Here is a 12,132-nt window from a genome sequence, read left to right on the forward strand (position 1 = left end):
ATGTACTAACTAAACATGTCCTCGATACGCGCCGATGGTGCCATCTCTCGGACTTTGCATGGACTTTTCAAACGCCCCTCATATTACAGGGGTGTATTTCGAGGCCAGAGCGTTTACAGCTTCAATGCTGAGTGTAACTGTGATTCCGCTGATGAGGGTCATGGCTGTCACGTCTGGTCTGTGTTCCCTGGGGTAGAATATGTCCGTCGGCTCAGTCGGCGCTATTGTACTGTATTTTCGACATAGCGCAAGTTCGTACAGTTTTTTGCCGTTGGCATTTCGTATGCGTGAATTCCAGTGGGTTTGTTTAGAGTTAAGATTTCCTGTGGTGCTGTGTTGAGTTTTGTGCTGATATCGCGTAGTCTGATGTTACCGCGAGGATTGTTTACAGATGTGTTGGCTCCGATGAACTTGACCCTGACGGCGTCTGATCTTTTAAGTGCTGGGGCCTCGATGTTTGTGTGTTGTATGGTAACTGCCTTTCCACCCGCAGCCGCGCCGTCCGATCGGTCGGTACGGTAGACGCAAAGGCTAGGAAGCGTAGTTGTTTGTGTGGCTGTAGTTTCGTTCACGTGAGCGATCCGGATTTCCTTCTCCTCGATGAACGCGATTACTTCAACCCTTTTGTTAATGATCCCGTCTGCATTCCAGAACAGGATCTGCGTCAGTGTATCGTTGTTTGCGTGTTGGGACGGTTGTTGTGTATTATACATGGAAGAGTGTAGGCAGTGTGATGAGAGCTGACTGTATCGCAGCCAAGCGCTGGCCGGGAGCTGCCGCGAAGTGCTGTGTGCCTTGTGTGATGACGAAGTTTAAGGCTTTCTGGACGATCTTAACTCACTTGTGAGTGGGGAATAGTGTCTACACTCCTCCACCTATTGTTATGAGGATTTTGTTATGTCGGTCGCTGTGATGGCTGTAGTACTGGTGGCGTTCTGGATGGTTTGGCTTGAGAGTTCGTGTTTTGTGGTTCGACTTCGTCTTTGACTGTGTGCCTGCGTTTGCTTGTTTCGTTGTTGGTTTCTTTATTGTGCTGCGAAAGTGTTTCCCTTTTTGTTTTTTTGGGTTCCTTTACTTCCTTCTCTGGGCTTTTGGTGGCCCGTGTGTTGGTGGTGTGTCTTCTGTGACTGACGCCATCGGAGTCGAATAGGAGTCGTTTTGGGCGACTGATGTTGGTACAGGCGCGGGAGTGGTGTCAGTCGGTGTGTGTGTTTGTTGTGGTTCTGTTGCTGGGGAAGTGTTTTGTGTGTTCGTGGATCTCTAGGCGTTCTCGCCCTTTCCCCTACCACTTAAAAAGCCAGCAAAGGATATTCCACTCCTCACCAGGCGGGGGACGGGGGGCTTGGAGCTGTTCTAGCGGCCGCTTTGGCGTTTTTACGGCACAGAGCTTCTTTCTATTCGTCTCCCGCTCTGTATTTCGCCACATAGGCTCTACTATAGTTGGCGTATTTTATAATTATCCCTGGATTGCAGCGTTGTGCTGTGTGGTGGTGGTGGTAAGTTCCTGTGAGACCAAACTGCTGAGTTCATCTTACACACTACTTAATCTAACTCAAACTAACGTACGGTAAGGACAACAGACACGCACATGCTCGAGGGAGGACTCGGAACTCCGACTGGGGGAAGCCGCGCGAACAGTGGCAAGGCCCAGAACTCGGGGCTACCCACCGCGACTGTGCTGTGTGGTTGCTAGCGCGTTTGCGGTATCGATGTGCCAGGCCACATCGTGTGGCCGCATGGCCAAACCACTGGCGACGGTGACATTGTCGGGGGGCAAGCAGTGGTGTGTATATTTCTACCACTACGACCATATGAAGGAGGATCGGGAGTGAGCCGTATCGGCTAGCTCGACAAGGTCGTTTGGTTGTTCCCCGTGTGTGAAGTAATCATGGATTCGGCTCACGCTCACGCAATCCCAGCCGAGGGCAGATATTTCTTCCTGAAGCATGTCGTTAGGGTTTGTAATATCGACTCCTATCACGACATTCATTTGTATCTTTTCATCTGAGGTCCTGTATATGTGGTGCTAACTCCCTCAGCGTTGAGGAAGTTGAGAAGGTTTGTGTAATCAGATTTGTTTCCCACGTACAGTCATGCGTGGTCTCCTGAGAGTTTAGTGCGGTGTGTGGTGGGGGAATGTTTTTCTGGAAATGGTTTGTTTAGCTTGCTGAGGCAAGTATAGTTGCGTATTATGAGCGATGCGAAGCCGGTCGCCGGCCGTGGTGGCCGTGCGGTTCTAGACACTTCAGTCCGGAACCGCGTGACTACTACGGTCGCAGGTTCGAATCCTGCCTCAGGCATGGATGTGTGTGATGTCCTTAGGTTAGTTAGGTTTAAGTAGTTCTAAGTTCTAGGGGACTGATGACCTCAGATGTTGAGTCCCATAGTGCTCAGAACCATTTGAACAATTTTTTTTTAAACCGGTCAGTGATGTGTTTTTTCGCATAGCTGCTTGGGTGGAGCCGTGTTGGTTAGCTGCTCCAGTGTTGTTTGTGGAGCTCCTTTTGTTGATGGTACTGTACTTGTAACTGTGTAGCTGGTGTTGGACTTTGTGGACTCATATGTATGTGTGTATTCTTTGTGTTTGCGTCTAGGAACTGCCAAGGTCCGTCGTTGACATCTTGATGTTTCTCTGAGGTCCCCAGATTCTGCTCTTTCGACTCGGGGGCCGCAGCAGCGATAGTGATGACATGTTTAGTGTGACAGCTGGTTGCGTGTGTGGTGTCGGTGTTTTTGTTTGTGATTTGTCGCCTCCGCCTGTCAGTGGTTCGATGAGCTCCTTCTCTCGCTAGGCGCATGCCGCCTGATGCGCGGCTGTGAGGTCTTGCCCCAGTTGGGTCATCTACATCTACCTACATCTACATTGATACTCCGCAAGCCACCCAACGGTGTGTGGCGGAGGGCACTTTACGTGCCACTGTCATTACCTCCCTTTCCTGTTCCAGTCGCGTATGGTTCGCGGGAAGAACGACTGTCTGAAAGCCTCCGTGCGCGCTCTAATCTCTCTAATTTTACATTCGTGATCTCCTCGGGAGGTATAAGTAGGGGGAAGCAATATATTCGATACCTCATCCAGAAACGCACCCTCTCGAAACCTGGCGAGCAAGCTACACCGCGATGCAGAGCGCCTCTCTTGCAGAGTCTGCCACTTGAGTTTATTAAACATCTCCGTAACGCTATCACGGTTACCAAATAATCCGGTAACGAAACGCGCCGCTCTTCTTTGGATCTTCTCTCTCTCTTCCGTCAACCCGACCTGGTACGGATCCCACACTGATGAGCAATACTCAAGTATAGGTCGAACGAGTGTTTTGTAAGCCACCTCCTTTGTTGATGGACTACATTTTCTAAGCACTCTCCCAATGAATCTCAACCTGGTACCCGCCTTACCAACAATTAATTTTATATGATCATTCCACTTCAAATCATTCCGCACGCATACTCCCAGATATTTTACAGACGTAACTGCTACCAGTGTTTGTTCCGCTATCATATAATCATACAATAAAGGATCCTTCTTTCTATGTATTCGCAATACATTACATTTGTCTATGTTAAGGGTCAGTTGCCACTCCCTGCACCAAGTGCCTATCCGCTGCAGATCTTCCTGCATTTCGCTACAATTTTCTAATGCTGCAACTTCTCTGTATACTACAGCATCATCCGCGAAAAGCCGCATGGAACTTCCGACACTATCTACTAAGTCATTTATATATATTGTGAAAAGCGATGGTCCCATAACACTCCCCTGTGGCACGCCAGAGGTTACTTTAACGTCTGTAGACGTCTCTCCATTGATAACAACATGTGGTCAACTGTGGTCATCCCCTCCAGATGGGCGGTGCGCGGGACGGAAACGTCGATGGGAACAGTCGCCATCTCCGCCTCTTGTGCTGCAGCCTTGCTGCGGATCATTGGGAGGGATATGCAGGAATATCGACCATCTTCCCTGGAAAAGGAGTTTTTACTGAGGCAGGGTTGTGAGTGCACACAGTTTTGCTTTTCTTCGAAAACGACAATTTTGATTTTTCGTCAGAATACGAAATATTTTGTGTGCCTATAGAAGAGGGCTGTCCCTACGACTTCTCTTGCGTGAAGTGCAGTGTGCGGCGCAAGAGATCGCGGGAGGAAGAGAGCGGCCTACAATGCGCGGGGTTATCGGACGTGACCGGGCCTCTGGCATTGAAATACACTAACAAAGAACGGGTGAGCTCCGCTGACGAGTTTTGCAACCGAAGTCTCGGAAACTTTGTGCCAGAGCTCTTGCCGCTTAGTGCTGGGAAGCGTTCGGCGATGTCCGTTGTTCGAGGCGCTCCGAAGAGCGTCCTCTGGCTGCTACGCCGTTTTCAGATTATTTACGACTCAAGTGTCCTCTGAAAGCTACGCCGGTTGCAGAGATCAGGCGTCCGCTTGGGGCAACTGCTCAGCTGCGAATGATGGACAATATTGGAACATCTATATACTTGCTGCCGAAAATGGTCACCCCAAGCAAAATTGTCAAATTTTTAGTTCGTCTTTCAAATATTTGTATAGCTTAAGCACTACTCCCCAGAATTATGTACGATCTTAATACGTCTAAAAAAAAAAAAAAAGCCATTCTTTAGCTCCAAAGAACGCAGACACGTTATGTTTCTGATCTTCATGTACATGAGCCGCCGGGGTGCCCGAATGGTTCTAGGCGCTACAGTCTGGAATCGCGCGACCGCTACGGTCGCAGGTTCGAATCCTGCCTCGGGCATGGATGTGTGTGATGTCCTTAGGTTAGTTAGGTTTAAGTAGTTCTAAGTTCTAGGGGACTGATGACCTGAGAAGTTAAGTACCATAGTGCTCAGAGCCATTTGAACCTTTTTTTTTTCATGTACACGTACACTCTGCAAGCAACATTGCGTTATGTGGAGGAGGTTACTTTTGACGCTAGTAACGCATCCCGCTTTTCTGGCCTGTTCGTGAATTGTGCATCGGAGTCAGGAAGCTTGAGTATGAGCTCTACTTGTTCCGATTGGCTAGACGCGGTCATTTCCTAGATGTGTGTGAAAGGAAGTATTGTGGTGCCTACCTCCGCGCATTAAGCGTATCACGTCGGCATTTTAAGTGTGTTTCTCTGCTTGAGGCACATCTCTTGTAGTGTCTGCCGCTAGCATTTTTATGAGCGTCTCTGTATCACACTCGGGCTTAATAAATAATACCGTGACGAAACGCTCTTCGTTGAATCTTAAATCTTTTGTTAATACAGCCTGGCAAGGCTCGCAGACTGATGATCAACACTCAAAAATACATCCAGCAAATGTTTCTCATGTCTCTTCCTTCGTGCACGGATTACATTTCCTTAAAATTCGTCCAAAAGTGTCACCTTTTCCCACAGTCAGGTTGATGCAGTCATTGCACTTTACTCGGTAACAGTATTGCCCGTGGAAGGTTCAAGGTTCGAGTCCCAGTCCAGCACACAGTTTCGGTCTGCCAGGAAGAATTACTGCAGCACACACTTCGCTGCAGAGTGACCGTTCATTCTGGAAAGAATCCCCTAAGCTGTGCTTAAGCCATTTTTGGGGAATATCTTTTCTTCCAGAAGCGCTACTCCAGCGAAATATGGGCGAGAGCTTCTGTAAAGCTGGAAAGTAGGAGAGAGCACTGTGATGAGTGTTTGCACAGTGTCGTGTTGAGTTTGTGTTGTAACGGATGAAAGGAAAGGTTAATGTGAAACCCGATGCCAGCATATAGCCTATTCCTCTCTCATAGCACTAAGGGGCCCGCCGAGCTTATAGTCCCACCACGACAGACGGATCATCGCCAACAATCTGACATGTTCTCACGTCATGAGACACTGCGGAGGTATTTGGACTTTAATCCAGGACACTGGCGCAAAAAATGGTGATTTTCCATGCCCCTTCTCCCCTTGTCAGCCAAACATTGGCACTGAATGTGTCATCCACCACCAGGTTTCGAAACGAATTACTTTCCACTCTAGCGCCACCACAGAGGTGTGCGTTCACGACCTCGAGTACTTTAGACTGTGGTCAATGACAAAATCCGCTATAGGTGAAAAAAAATATTTATTTCTAAAAAGGAAAGCACTACCCGGTTTCAGTACATACGTCCCATCTTCAGGTGCAATTAAAATGTGAGTCCACTAAGGATACACAACTAACGTTAAAATAGTTTAATTGTGTTAAAACAGTTCATCTCTGGTAAAAAATATGCAAGTGAATATTCTCTTAAATCCTAGGTTTGCCAGAAAGCCTCTAGCAGAGGAGGACAACAGTCCAGGCTTTGCGGTAGGCCACACATGGATAGGCATGAAGACAGATAGGCGGTCTCTGTTAGACCAGTTGTTGGCCGGTACATTAATTTTGACTGTCAGATGGCGTGAGTAGTCCATTCGCTAACGCTGCAGGTACACGGCCGCTGCCACCGGTTTTCAACAATCTATTGCGCTTCGTACTGCCCTGATGGGTGTCAATGCAGCCCTGTGTTCGAAAGACCACCTGTGTTCATGAGGATCCATGAGTGGCGCGCTCCTAAGCCTGGACCGTTATCCCTCCTCTGTGAGATTCATTCTGGCAGACCCAGGATTGAAGAGGATACTCTCTTGCATACTACGTACCAGGGATGCACTATTTTAACCTATTTTAATCTTAATTAAGCATCCTTTGTGGACTCGCGTTTTAATATGACCCTGAAAACGGGATATTTGCCCTGAAACTAGGTAGTGCTTTCCTTTTTAGAAATAAGGAAATTTTACAACTGTAGCGGATTTATCATTGGAAACGAGTAACAGTTTGGATGTCTTGTCAAGGGAAACGCGTGACTTTACATTATGTATCATGGTTATAAGTAACCAGCGGCCTTTCGAATTTGATGCGATTTGTTTGATGGAGATTCAAGAGACTAAAGATTATTAGTCGGTACGATTTATTATACCGTTAGCTAGTTTTCCAGCCACTGCTGGATCGTCATCAGATGGCGGGTACTACTGGATCATGTGCAGCTAGACTCTAGTTAGGAATGCTGGAGAAAGAAAAATGAGGCTCAAGTTAGCGAAATGTTTACGAAAAGAAAAAGTCGTTATGTTCTGGAAAATTTACAGTGCACTGTCTCGTGGGATCCATCAAAAGCTAATTCCAGCAAAGTTCAATTCGGTCATCTCTCTCTCTCTCTCTCTCTCTCTCTCTCACACACACACACACACACAGTATTTATATGCACTTGGTTTAACTGTACATAAAAATTGAACTTAAGTACAAAGAATGAAAGCGTTAGATGTCACACTTTGCCACACCGTAATCTTTGCCACGAGGTGCATTAAATTACAGAACAGAATATTTACAACCATAGACAATGGAGGCAAGTGATAATTAAAGCTGCAGGTATGTTCATACGATGACAATATACACGTAATATGGATCAAAAAAGTTGCAGGTAAACAAATTGAGAGACATATTTATTACATAATGCACTCCTTAATTATTAAGTATCTACTGCACTCTATACCAGTGCCTGTAAATGTCACCAGTGGCTAGAAACCTCCCTTGATCTTTATCTAAAGTGCGAACTGTGAACCCCGGTTCTTGAATCCAGCAGCAGAACTGTAATATGACATGGAGCTCTTGTGCCCTGAAAACTTGCGTACACAAGTGGTATGGCTAAAGTAACTGCTCTTGCAGAACTGACCACAAAAGAGCGTGATTTATGCCTCCATCAACTGCAGATCTTTGCGTACTTCTTTCAGCATCATATCGCTCTCGTCGCAACATACGTACCTCCACATCCGATGTGCGAACTGTGTGTGGTCTACCACGAACCCTTGTTCTTCTTCCGAATGATCTCGTACCTGTAAGTTACTTGAACAGTCTGCTGGAACATTCTTTCCCAGATGAAATGTAATTTTCAGGGCGTTGTCCGCCGTACGTGACTCGTGCCTGTTAATTGATACTGTCGGCTAAAGCATAGCAGCATTCCTTCACTGTTTACATTGTTGACGCTCTGCAGATTCATTAATCTTGTTGAGACGTCCACCTCAAAAGGGCCCCTACGGGATAGCTGGTGTAGCAGACTGTTATAACTGGTACATTACCTGGTCAAAACTACGCAGACACCTATTACTGGGCAGCTTGTACTCCGCTGGGGACAGTTTTGATGGTGCGTCTGAATGTCAGCTGAGGAACAGCACCCCATTCTTCCTCAAGACCTGAAACTATAAAACATAGTGATGTTGGACGCTGGTGTTTGGGGCGAAATAAGTTCTAAAGCGTCACAAAGGTGTTCCATTGCGTTCATGTCGGGACTCTGGGCAGGCCAGACCATTTCAGAAATCTTATTGGCCACAAAACTAATTCCTAGGTATTTATTTGAATTTGCAGCCTTTAGGCCGTAAATACCTAGGAATTACAATTACAAACAACTTAAATAGGAAGGAATACATAGAAAATGTTGTGTGGAAGGGTAACCAAAGACTGCGTTTTATTGGCAAGACAATTAGAAAATGTAACAGACCTACTAAGGAGACCGCCTACACCACGCTAGTCCGTCCTCTTTTAGAATACTGCTGCGCGGTGTGGGATCCTTATCAGATAGGATTGACGGAGTTCATCAAAAAAGTTCAAAGAAGGGCAACACGTTTTATATTATCGCGAAATAGGGGAGAGAGTGCCGCTGAAATTATACACGATTTTGGATGGACATAATTAAAACAAAGGCTTTTTCGTTACGGAATAACATTTTCATGAAATTCCAATCCCCAGCTTTCTCCTGCGAATGCGAAAATATTTTGCTATTGCCGACTTGCATAGGGAGAAATGATCACCATGATTAGAGCTCGTTCGGAAAGATATAGATGTTCGTCCTTTCCGCACCCTATACGAGATTGCAACGATAGAGAATTGTGAAGGTGGTTCGATGAGCCCTCTGCCAGTCACTAAATGTGATTTGCAGAGTATCCATGTAGATGTAGACTTGACTGATTTGCCGTGTAACCGAAGTTTAACGCATTCCTTTTAGCACTCATGTGGATGACCTCATACTTTTCATTATTTAGGGTCAACTGCCAATTTTCGCTCCATTCAGATATCTTAACTAAATCGTTTTGAAATTTATTTTGATCTTCTGATGACTTTACTAGACGATAAACGACAGCATCGTCTGGAAATAAGCCAAGACGGATGCTCAGATTGTCTCCTAAATTGTTTACACAGGTAAGGAACAGCAGATGGTCTAAACACTGCCCTAAGGAACGCCAGAAATTACTTCTATCTTCAACTTTCCATCAATTACTACGAACTGTGACCTCTCTGACAGGAAACCAAAAATCCAGTCACATAACTGAGACGATATTCCATAAGCACGCAATTTTACTAAAAGCCGTTTGTGTGGTACTGTGTCAAAAGCCTTCCGGAAATCCAGAAATACGGAATGGATCTGAAATCCCTTGTCAATAGCACTCAACACTTCATGTGAATAAAGAGCTGGTTGTGCTTCACAGGAACGATGTTTTCTAAACTCATGTCGACTGTTTATCAATAGACAGTTTTCTTCGAGGTAATTCATAATGTTTGAACACAATATATGTTCCAAAATCCTGTTGCATATCGACGATAACAATATGGGCCTGTAATTTAGTGGATTACTCCTACTACCTTTCTTGAATATTGGAGTGACCAGTGCAACTTTCTAGTCTTTGGGTACGGATCTTTCGTCTAGCGTACGGTTGTATATGATTGTTAAGTATGGAGCTAATGCATCAGCATACTCTGAAAGGAACCTATTTGGCATGCAGTCTGGACCAAAAGACTTGCTTTCATTAAGTGATTTAAGATGCTTTACTAGTCCGAGGATATTTACTTCTACGTTACTCATGTTGGCAGTTGTTCTCGAATCTCGATTCGAATTCTGGAATATTTACTTCATCTTCCTTTGTGAAGGCATTTCGGAAGACTTTGTTTAGTAACTCTGCTTTGGCAGCACTGTCTTCCACAGTATCTCTATTGCTATCGCGCAGAGAAGGCATTGATTGTTTGTTGCCGCTAACATACAGGATGATCAAAAAGTCAGTATAAATTTAAAAACTTAATAAACCACGGAATAATATAGATAGAGAGGTAAAAATTGACACACATGCTTGGAATGACATGGGGTTTTATTACAACCAAGAAAAAACAAAGTTCACAAAACGTGTGACAGATGGCGCGTGAAAGACTCTTGCGCGCGTCGTTTGGTGATGATCGTGTGCTCAGCTACCACTTTCGTCATGCTTGGCCTCCAAGGTCCCCAGACCTCAGTCCGTGGGATTATTGGCTTTGGGGTTACCTGAAGTCGCAAGTGTATCGTGATCGACCGCCATCTCTAGGGATGCTGAAAGACAACATCCGACGAGAATGCCTCACCATAACTCCGGACATGTATTACAGTGCTGTTCACAACATTATTCCTCGACTACAGCTATTGTTGAGGAATGATGGTGGACATATTGAGCATTTCCTGTAAAGAACATCATCTTTGCTTTGTCTTACTTTGTTATGCTAATTATTGCTATTCTGATCAGATGAAGGGTAATCTGTCGGACATTTTTTGAACTTTTGTATTTTTTTGGTTCTAATAAAACCCCATGTCATTCCAAACATGTGCGTCAATTTGTACCTCTCTATCTACATTACATTTATACTGCCTTTTGATCACGCGGTACTTCACATACGTCCAGAATCTCCTTGGATTTTCTGCCAGGTTTCGAGGCAAAGCTTCGTTGTGGAAACTGTTATTAGCATCTCGCATTGAAGCCCGCGCTAAATTTCGAGCTTCTGTAAAAGTTCGCCAATCTTGGGGATTTTGCGTGTGTTTAAATTTTGCATGTTTGTTTCGTTGCTTCTGCAACAGTGTTCAGTGTGCTTGTACATTTGAAAGCTTTGAAGGATGTCTAGTTTTTTGCCTTTAGGTTGGATCTGTAGGCTGCTGATGCTTGCGTTGTTAACATAGTGCTTTGTTTTATACAAATGACTGGCTATTGCTCCTGTGAGGTATTTTTTGTCCTTTAGTGCTGTCATATGTTCTTTGAATCTAATCTCAAATGATCTACCTGTCTGGAATATAAAGAAGTAGCCACAGCACTCAGCACGTCGTGTGAGTAAAGAGCTAGTTGTGTTTCACAAGAACGATGTTTTCCAAACCGTGCTGAGTGTTCTCTTCGAGGTAATTCGTAATGTTCGAGCACCATTTATGATGTCTCCACGGTTGAGAATAACGGACGGGTGAAGCCTGCGCAATGAAAGGGTGTTGCTAACAATATTATCTACCGCGGTGGGCGTGCGATTCCGCAACATCTGGTTCTACGTTAGTCTCTTCCGAGAATGACAATATTGGGAGTTTGCCAGACCTGTGCGCGAGGGTAGGTAGCGATCTGTGTACAGTGCAGTGGAGGGAGCAATGAGGCGGCTCTTTGAACGACGTTTGCTTTACCGCGGGCTCGCCAGGTCCACATAGCACTCGCGTCGCACAGGCGCACGGACCGCCGGTTGCCAAATTTCCACGCCGCTGCAACAGCGGGCGACCTGATTTTTGCGAGCTGCGCCGCTATTCACCCGTGTGACGGCCGTGGGCGGCTGCGGCAGCGGCTGCTGTGCCGCGCGCAATTTGCAGCCAGAGGAAGCGAACGGAGCCGTGCGCCTCGTCCGGGCGCGGTGAATGGACGTAGCAGGCACCTCGCCCCCGCCCCCGCCCCCGCCCCCGCCCCCGCCAGCCACGCTGCGCCAGCCGATACACTCCGCAGCGCCACGCGCCGGGCCGGTAAACGCCTGCGCGCCGTGCCATTCTGCACGGGTAATGGCACCGCCAAGCGAGAGCTCGCTCCCAGACAGAAAGAATGGAAAACCGCCGAGTGGTGCGAGCGCTCTGCTTCAGGCCACAAGGCCTCTGACATTTACCGAGAGAGAATGCTCAAAAGTCATGAGAGCGCACTAGATCTGATCACAGAGCGGAAAAATGTCTATACAGGGTGGTACATTGATCGTGATCGGGCCAAATATCTCGCGAATAAGCGTCAAACAAAAAAACTACAAAGAACGAAACTTGTCGGAAGTTCCATGCGACTTAACATAGACAAATGTATTGTATTGCGAATACATAGAAAGAAGGATCCTTTATTGTATG

The sequence above is a fragment of the Schistocerca piceifrons genome, chromosome 5 (assembly GCF_021461385.2).
Source record: "Schistocerca piceifrons isolate TAMUIC-IGC-003096 chromosome 5, iqSchPice1.1, whole genome shotgun sequence".
NCBI lineage: Eukaryota > Metazoa > Arthropoda > Insecta > Orthoptera > Acrididae > Schistocerca > Schistocerca piceifrons.